This window comes from Eschrichtius robustus, chromosome 5 (assembly GCF_028021215.1).
Source record: "Eschrichtius robustus isolate mEscRob2 chromosome 5, mEscRob2.pri, whole genome shotgun sequence".
In the NCBI taxonomy this organism is placed as follows: Eukaryota; Metazoa; Chordata; class Mammalia; order Artiodactyla; family Eschrichtiidae; genus Eschrichtius; species Eschrichtius robustus.
In genome coordinates, this window is record NC_090828.1 from 29,060,881 (window position 1) to 29,070,922 (window position 10,042).

At 45.5% G+C, this 10,042-nt stretch overlaps 1 long non-coding RNA gene across 1 annotated transcript in view; it reads left to right on the plus strand.

The window, feature by feature from the left end:
• Positions 1-9,842, plus strand: part of LOC137764777 (uncharacterized) — a 61,919-nt gene extending 52,077 nt beyond the window's left edge. Inside the window, exons 3-4 of the long non-coding RNA XR_011074057.1 lie at positions 8,006-8,124; positions 8,938-9,842. This is a non-coding gene — a long non-coding RNA (uncharacterized lncRNA). The remainder of the gene's footprint in view (positions 1-8,005; positions 8,125-8,937) is intronic.
• Positions 9,843-10,042: the final 200 nt, after the last annotated feature.

Consider the following 10,042-nt stretch of genomic DNA (forward strand, 5'->3'; position numbering starts at 1 on the left):
GTGGGCATGCTCCATCCAAGGGGGCTGCCACTCCTCAGCTCTAGTGGAAAGAGAGCACCAGTGGTGCCAGGTCTTCTGATGTTACTGAGAAAGCAAACATTGGATTATTATGTAAAATATTCTGAGCAAACAAACAAGCCACGCTAGTATGTTAGCAAATGAAGTGTGCCTTGCAGGTCTCAGTCTACTCTTGGCATTTTTGAGCTTCGGCTTCCATATATTTTCAGATTTAGAGTTCCACCAAGAATAACAATTGGATTTGGTGAGTGAACATTCCCCTCTCACTTGCATATATTCTTCAAGAGGGACCTTGATGGTGGCTCCATTTCTTCCTCTTTGCACAATGCTCCCCAACCTTATTTCTGTAAAAGGCATTTTCTCTCTTTAGGGTCACTAGATGGTCTACCCGCCGTCCACATCATGACTTCCATGTAGGTGTGGCTCTCACAGGACAGGTGCTCATGGCACAGGCTGGGAGGCAGCAGGCTTCTGTTAGTGGTTCTGAGAGCTGTCACTCAGGTCTAAGAAAATTGCCTTGCAGTGTCTACTCTTGGTGTGGTAACTCTTATCTGACAATCTCTTCGTGGTCTGCGATTTCTCCAAGTATAAATGATCTGTCCCTGCAGGAAACCAGAAGGTGATTTTCTGTTCACCACCAACAACCGTTGCTTTTACTTAAAAATATATTTATGAACTGATCTGTTGTTTCCTTCAAATATAATAACCCCTTTTCCTTAGAAAGGAATGGCATAGTCATTTCTGTCAGATAGTGTTCAGATTAGAGACACTCAAATATTTTCTGCTCTGGAGCTCGTCTAAGTTTTCTGTCATGAGAAAAACATTTCTTCCCTGAGGAACTGAGTTCTGAAAGTTCAGGAGCCCAGTAGTAATGTGATTTATTTTCCATTTATTTCCTCCAGTTCTCTATAAAACACATGTAAAAATGATACAAACCCAATCCCAAGTTATATATAAAACTTTGAGAGTATGTGGAACCTAGAAAAATGGTACAGATGAACCGGTTTGCAGGGCAGAAATAGAGACAGAGATGTAGAGAACAAAAGTATGGACACCAAGGGGGGAAAGTGGTGGTGGTGGGGGTGGTGGTGGGATGAATTGGGAGATTGGGATTGACATAGATACACTAATATGTATAAAATGGATAACTAATAAGAACCTGCTGTATAAAAAATAAATAAAATTCTAAAATTCAAAAAAAATTTGAGAGGATATTGTGCTGTGTAAATAATATATCATATGCCTATATGTGATGCTAAATGGATGCAAAATTCTTCAAAGTACTTTGGGAAAATAGGAACAAAAAATGTTCCGATTTAAACACAGAATCATGTTATTAAGACATTGGCCAGGAGAGGGCAGCATTGCCTACATAAATCCCAGAATGAAGACTAAATCTGAAGCTCGCAGATACATCCTGAGCTTCTTCCACCTTTCGGTTTCAAACACAAGGACTAATAATAGAAGCAGCGTTATTTACGTTTGAAAATCTGCAGTCTTTTCAATAAAGCATCTTTACCTCAGCCATTAGGATCAGGCTGTTGTCATCCAGCGATGGCACCTATCTTATGTTTCATTTTTTCTCTTTTCTTTTCCAGCATGTCTCATTCACATTCTCCTCTCAGTTTCTGTAGTTTGATGATTTATTTTAAAAAAATTCACCCGACTCTTTTATGATCCTGGTCACATTAGTTAACCCCGGGGGCTCCTCTGTATCTCTATCTATAAAACTCCCAGGCAGTTTCGTGGGTAAAATGTTGCCCAAGCTGTGGGCAGGTATTGGTTCTGCCACTTAGAGACTTGCTTTTCCCCATTGGCGAACAGAAGGTAATAACAGCATGGATGCATAAGATAGAGAGTGCTCAATAAACACTGAAGGAACCACGGTGGATTTTTTGTTTTTAATTGAATGGATTGCTAACATTTAAAAATCTGGAGCGATCATGCGAAATTTCTCACTGATCCAGTTTCGTTCACACATGTTACTGGCCTGGCTTCTGTGGGAACTCGGGTTGATGTCCTTCCCTTGGTCCTTCCATCTCCCACTGCCTGTTCATTGTCTTCTGATGATATTGAAAACTGTACCACGGCCAGCAAGAACAGCTGAAGGAAAGGAAACTGTATTTTCCCCCCAGGTTGCAGAAGATGATTTTGCTTAGTCCTAACAGCTCTGCTGAGTCTTTTAGCTGAGGAATCTGAAGCCCTTAGCGCTGCGATTTAATCTAATTTGTTTCTTTTGTCAGATTTCATTTTGAGGTGGAAGCCTTTGAGAGACTAGGAAAGGGCATTTCCTATGGGAAATTTGGCTTCATTCATTCCTAGGTGGCAGGTTGGGGGGGTCAGGACTGTCAAACGGGGAGGACATCTGGGGCCTGATGGTAGAACAAAAAGTCCCTAGGGACAGACTGAGGACAGTTACGCTGTGACATCCTTTCTCCTTTATCCCTCCACCCCTATGTGTTAGGGTTTTCTTATTTTTAGTTTTAAGCTTGGAAAAAAAAAGAATTTGTGATTTATAAAATAAGGTTCAAACGGTTATTTCCTCACAGCAGGAGGCTGGGGTGAAGCTTTGCCCTCCCCAGGAGCCCATGGGGAATTTAGTCATCCTCTCCTCTGACTTGTAGAACTGTGCTAAGTTACTAAAGGAAACCACCACTCATTTATTCAACCCTTTGCCCTTAAGCATTCGGAGACTAATGCGCTTGTTGGAACTGCTCTCAGGGTGGCAGCAGATACTCAGAATGGTGTTTCCACTTAACGTTGCATTTCAGCTCATTGAAAAACATAGCACGTCGAAAGGCTGCTGTGAGAACACTTTTCAGACTATAAATCGGGGCTGGAGGAGATGCTTAATTAAATCAGTCCTGAGGTTACAGGAAGGAAAAGCAAACCTCTCCCTCCCCGAGTTGACCCGGTTCAAGTAACGTGGCAGCTAGAGAACTTGGAAATGTGTTAGTAGGACTAACGTCAATATACTCGAATGAGGCACTTCCCTGTCCAGCTGACAAGCAAGAAATCACATGTGGAGACAGATGACGGCTCTGATCTTCCGACTTAATTCTGTGGGCAAGAGACACGTGAAGATGGCCAGAGAGGCTGAATTGCTGTGTTTCAGATTACAGTGCCAAGGACAGACTTTTTAAAAAGAACTTATTTCTGCAGAATCCTGTTATTCACCAGCAGGCACTTGGGAAGCCTCGAGTCAATCCTGTATGGAGACTCAGTGTTTGAAAGCGTAAATCATTAACTAAAACCTACCAGTTCATGAATGAGGAAACCTGGTCAGAGTTTGGGATCCTAGACCATGGAGTCTGCCACAGAGGAAAGCCCGTCCACACAGAAGGGACAATGAGAATGTCGTTAGTAGGGCTGGGGTACCGAGTATGTCACCAACTCGGCAGGGCACACGCAGGAAGGCCCGCACACCCAGTGGGTCCCTGCTTTCTCACTGAAGTCTCTCTGAGGTTCACGGGCTACGAGATCACCGTTCATGCAGCATCTCTCAGTGGCCTCCTCTCTCCCCATCTCCCCAAATTTAAAGACAGGATCACACGACTGAAAGAAAAAGAGCAGGACATAAACGTGAAATCACAGCATTTGGTTTTAGCCAGAAGACAAGAAGGCTGAAGACGTAACTAATTCAGTCCAGCAGATCAGTGTAGGTCACCGTGGTACATCCCGGTCTAGATCACACGGGCTCTGGTGGTACGTGTCACGTGGGGAGGAAGAAAGTTTTCCTCGACCCTTGTAGCGTCCCTGGCTGGGTCCGAAAATTAAACTGATGCAAAGACAGATGGACAGGAGAAAACTACACACATTCATTTAATATGAGTTTTATGTGGCATGGGAGCCTCCATCAGGAAATGAGGGCCTGAAGAAATGGTTAAAACTGAGTGTTTTATGCCAGGTTGGATGAGGAGTGGAGAGCTGTGGAGGGATATGGCGGGGCAAAGAGTGTGAGCTGAAGGTAGTGACTGGGGGGCTTAGCCAGGCCTGCTGGGTGGGATTCTTCCCATCTTGGGAGGTAAGGATGCTCCGTTCCTCCCTCCAGGTACGGGGAGGACACCTCTCACGTGAGGCTGTGCCCTGCTTCAGCAGAGACAGGCACGGGAAGGAGGCCAGAGGGTCCTTCCTGCACCCACTGTTTCCTCACACTCCGTCAGCTTAAAATACTCAAGGCACCAAGGTGCCGGTTTGGGGGTAGGGTGTCCGAAACTCCATCAGTCCTGATGTGAAACAAAGGAGTCAGTGCCTTGGAATCGTTACCATCCCCCCTCACATCTATTGTCACATATTGATTACACTTGTTTCTCATTCATAATTTTCCATGACTCATTATTGCCCATGATACATCCACATCAACCCTGTTAGCCCCTTTGGATCTATTTGTTAGCTGATCAATTCTTGTTAGGACTTTAGGTTAAGTTCATAGTCAGAGGAGGAGGGAAGGAGAGCTTTGGGGGGAGGCGTTTACTCGCATCTCCTGTGTCTGAGTACATAGATGAAAACCACTCCCCTTCCCTACTTTTTTTATCTGACCCCTTCCTCTCTGGCACCTTCTTCTTTTCTTCCTGGTTTCCTCTCCCTTGAAAATTACAAAGACAGCCTGAACGACCCTCAGGGTTTGTGAAAGAGGTCAAGTGTCTGCCTCACTCCAAGCGGCTCCCCCTCGTCCCCGGCCCCGTGCCCTCTCCCGTGAATGGAGAAGAAACGCACAGCTGAGGGATGGGAAGCGGGGAAATGAGGCCAGCTGAGTGGAAAGGTGTGTGGGACACCTGCTGAGCAGGGGAGCTGCTGAGGGCAGGGAGTTGGGTCTGAGGCTGAGGTGACGCGCGGTTTGACTCGGGCCGTCCCTCAGCTGTAAACTCGGGGGCCCGGCTGCACGCGCTCGGGGGCTGGCCCTGGGCTTCCACGAGTCCGTGAACCAGGACGCGGCAGTTTGCCATTTCAAAATCCTGTAGCACGCTCTTAAAGTTCATTTATTAAAAAAGAAACCTTCCTGTGATCTATATATTTATACCCCATTACCAATGCAGGTATATATGAATAACTTACTATAACCAATCAAAAAAAAAAAAAGAAAAAGCACCCAAAGGCAGAATGATGAAGTAGGCGATGAATACTACCAGGCTCGCTCTGGCAAGTGAGTAATTTGTTTATTCCCTCTGTACTTGGGGTTGCCACTAAATCTGGACTGGAGAAACCAGTAAATATTTTTAATGTGACAAGAAAATCAAAGCATTCTGTGCCTTGCACACTGTTGTTACTACAAGTTTTATTTCTTTTTTTATGATTAGTCATAACCTCTTGGGCCTGATCTCCTCTGAGAGCCTTGTGAAATCCTGAGATGCGTGAGGGGCCAGCTGGAGCCACCTCCGTGTGCCGGGCCATCTGCTAGTCATTCTCACCACACAATGGCTGGGGCCTTTCTGATGTGGTGCACAGAGCTGATTTGTGACACGATTCCAGAATATTTATTTTTATTCTATTTCCTTTATTTATTTTATGGTGTTACTACATCTATCTTCGGCTAATCATGTAGATGGGTTCAAAACCTGTTTAGACCCATACCCAGTTTTCAACCAGCTAATACCATTTGCATTGTACATCTTGATCCATACACTAGCTAGTTGATTTTCTTCTCTCCAGTGCAGTAAGTGAAGGAAACGCGCGCACACACACACACACACACACAAAACCATCTGCCCATCCTTGTGAAAACCTAATAAAAATAATAGCAAAGAGAGGCAGGGTTTATTCAATTTGGTTTAGACCTGGGCAACATTAATTTCCTTGTCTCAAGACAGCCCATGTCTTGGAGGGTTGAATGAAGCTCAGCAAAGGCAGACGTGGAGCTGGCGAGGTTCACTTGGTGACTCCTTCCAGCTGGCGCAGAGAGAGTTAAACTTGAAAACAAAAATTGAAATGCAATCCTGGCTCATATTACCCATTAGCTGGGTATATTGACCAGACTTATAGTCAGATAATGCAAACAATAACAAAGTTATTGATTGAGGAGATGTCAGGCAAATAGGTACTTATCATGATGCTGCTGATAAGCTCGGGGTCTCCCTCGTGTGGCAGCAACAGAGGCCTATTGATTCTGCAGCTGGTCATTTGTGGCTTCCAGCCGACACAGGCTGATTGTATAAGCAGGAGCTAGACTTCCCTAGCATAACAAGGGAACACTGCAAACACCTAAAAGAAGGCCACCAAACTCTGGCTGTGGGGAAAGGTGGGGTTGACGCTACGTCAAAAAGAGGGGCCTGTGAATAAAGCCTGTCGGCGCCACTAGGGCACAGAACGCTACAGGGCCGTCTCCTTCCTAGGGTACGCTTCTTTCCATGTGACTGGAGGATTCACACAGGAGCAGGGCCTTAAGCAGCTGGCATTAGCGCTGAGCTCTGAGCTGACCAGTAGGGGTGCCGAAGACAGATGAGACCCACAGACCCTCCCCACTGAAAACCAAATGTATCACCTCCACAGCACATCTGCTCCCCAACCTGGGCCTTCCAGTTGGCAGGGAAATCTGGCCAGACGTATTATTATTGCTTCTCCCAGCATGTGATCAGCCTGAGGCATTCATGGTTGATTGTCTAAATTTTAGATGTGAACCACCAAAACGCCATCTCTCTTAGCATTTTTAGTATCAGACGATTACATGGCCGTGGAGGAGATGTAATAATACTCATTATTTTTTGGATGGCCTGTAAGAAAAGGATGCTTGATGTCTGCCAGACAGAACTGGTGATTGTTTTGACACTTGAGTGTGTGAGGGAGAGAGGGAAGCTGGTGTGGGAGTGTGGTGTAGAGGATGGAGGAGTAGGGGGTCACTGTATTTATTTTGTTACCTTCCCACAGGTAATTCTGTCGGTGATTTGGCTGGCTTCATAAGTGAGGGAACAAAACACTTTGTATTCATCGTTATTGTCAGTTCTTCCTCATGCAGAATGACACAAAAGGATCTGGGATATTTACACAAAGGTTATGCTCTAGGGAGGAAGAGGAATTCCATTCATTCATTCATTCATTCATTCAACAGATATCTGAGGGTCTATCATGTGCCAGTGTCCGTGCACAGAGCTGTGTAGAGCAGGTGGGCAAGGCAGCCGGCTCCTGTCTCTATGTTGGTTTCCATCTGATGAAGGGTAGGGTGGGTTCGAGGCAGGTAGTACACAAACACGTTTGCTCTTAAAGATTTAGGTTGTTTCCAGTTTTCCAGCTCCTGTAGATAAGCAGTGGGCCTCTCTAGGAGGCCTGGGATTATGTCGTGGGACAACTGCTGTCAGTTTTAAAGGCACCACTTTCTCAATCGAGATGTCCGGCATTACAGATGTTGCTTTTGAGACTTCTCTTTGGGAGTTACCATTCAGAGCTCACTTTTAATATCCTCAGTCCTTAGAGGGTGAATCTAATTTGACTTTTAGAAATACTCAAGTATCGTCTGGTGAACGTGATGAGGATGAATCATCACCATCCTCTTTGGCTGTTCTTAAAAGTGTGTGACTATAAAGTAACGTGACTGATTCGGGGGAGGCGGGAAGGCTGCTACGAGCCCTTTAAAAGCAATGCAGAGGAGGGCTTCTGAAGTGTTCTGAACAATGGCAGCATCTTTGTCATAGGGAAGAAGGACAGAGGAGAGTCTGTGGGCTATGACATCAGAGCGTTCTTGGGTCTCGTCACTGCTCCTTCCCTTCACTGCTGTGTAGCGTGAAGTCAGTTCCTTAGTCCCTCTAAGCCTCAAGTTGATAATTTACAGAACAAAGCAATTTTACCCACCACACAGAGTTATTATGAGGATGAAATAAACTAAAATAACTAGCCGTTGTTATTATCAATGATACAGGAAGCGCTTCCCCCAAGGAATAAGTTGAAGGAGCTAGCTCCTTTTTTTTGAACTGTGACTGCTAAACTGTTTATAAAAGGTATCAGTTGCATGTTTAGGATAGTGGGATACCGTGCTGGATATTCTCTGTTTGCTGCCCAGGTCCAGTCGCCACCCTTCCCCAGCCTGCTCTGTGCCGGTGTGGACTGCATGGGGGAGACCCTGATTCCCTGGCTTCTGGATGGATTCAGACAAGGGTGGCACTGACAGGTGATCAGAAGGTAGGAGACCTGAGTAGTTGGGGTATTTATTCATCCTGCTTGCTTTCCAAGAGGGTGCGGTCCTCACCTGGAGGCCGTAGCTCTCAGGTCCTAGCCCCTCTCTGCAGTTCCGCTCCCCCTGACCCCCACCTAGGGCTGGATCCCTGCCTCATCTGGTTACCATGTGGTTAGCCTTATAGTGATCTATTGCCCTAAGGTTGAGATTAAAATGGTTTGATTGTGTTAATTGTATCTGGAAAGAGAATAGGTTTTTATAAATTTTGAGCTCTGCAAAAAGCAGAATTTAACAGAGACCCTGAGAGCGGGCTTTAGAAATGCTTGACACTCAGAGTTTGCTTTCTAGGCAAACCGTCAGACTTTGCTTTTTCCTCTGTCCTCCTGTAATATTACACGTCTTCATGTTAAGTGCTTGCATTGTCAGAGGAGCACTCAGAATAAGTAATGCTACTCAGCGAGTCACAAATGGAATCCATGTCAGCCAGTGTCGTGAAATGGATCTATAACTGGCTTTTTGTCCCTCAATTTGAGGTGATCTAATTCAATTTCTATGATTTATGGCTTGAGAGAAGACACTTTCTGTCCCCCTCCCGAATTTTATTGTTTCTCTCTTACTCCCAAATTTCCTGAGATCTGAAGGAAATTCTTTTCTGAAGGCAAACTGGAGCCTATTGCCACTGCCTAGCATTAATTATAATCACTTTGTTTTACTACTGCTCCTAACACAAGAGATCTGAAGTATCACTGAAACTAATCTACGTCTTTGGTATTGAGATGCGATTTCTTCTGTAGGAAAACCCAATGATTTTTTTTTAGACAGTGGCTGTGCAAATCACGAGGACAGTGTGAAAGTGATGGGCTGGTCTGATTGCTGACATGAACTGCTAATTTAAAGATGATGGACTGGGCCTCCCTGGTGGCGCAGTGGTTATGAATCCGCCTGCCAATGCAGGGGACACGGGTTCGAGCCCTGGTCCAGGAAGATCCTACATGCCATGGAGCAACTAAGCCCGTGTGCCACAGCTACTGAGCCTGCACTCCAGAGCCCGTGCTCTGCAACAGGAGAAGCCACCGCAATGAGAAGCCCGCGCACCCCAACGAAGAGTAGCCCCTGCTCGCTGCAACTGGAGAAAGCCCGTGCGCAGCAGCGAAGACCCAACGCAGCCAAAAATAAATAAATAAAATAAGTAAATTAAAAAAAAAAAAGATGGTGGACATAGTGCTCAAGTAGCTACCGTAGTGGACAATGTCCAGCCTAGATCCCTCTACCAGGTTGGCACAACATCCCTTTCTCCAAAGAATTGCCCTTGGCTATCTGGAGCCTCTTTGTGGGAGGTTAATGTCTTCTCCACCCAGCCTGTAGTAAAGGATTGACAGGATGGGTACAAAAGACTAAACTCCTTGCTTAAAGGGGTACACCTCTGCAGGGGCCTCCCCTCCTCCACTCTTCATCTCTCCTCTTCCCCAGCCTGCTTCCCTCACCTCCTGACAGCTCTTTTCTTTCAAGTACGTCCTTGGTAAATCACGTATCCCTGAATTCCGGTCTCAGGCTCTGCTTCAGGGAGCTCAGCCCTTCTCCCAATCTTATTATTTGAAGACATGGTAAATGTGAGAGGTGGATAGAGAAAGGTGCTCGTCCTCTTATGTGCATGCAGCTGATTTGCCCATGGCTGCTTCTCAGAATGCTCTCGCAATAAATAGATGCCATTTTGATGACTGCATCTGACACGTCTGTAGACACAAACAGTTGTTTGAGTTCCAACTTTCTCCAGTTCTGAGAAGACTTTAAATATTCTCACCCTAAATCTTGGATTTATTGTCTTGGGATAGCTTATGTCACCAAAATTCTTGAGTCATAGAACTGTTCGCTATTTGTTCAGCTGAGAGCATTTTGCCAGATCTTTCACTCTTGAACCTTCCA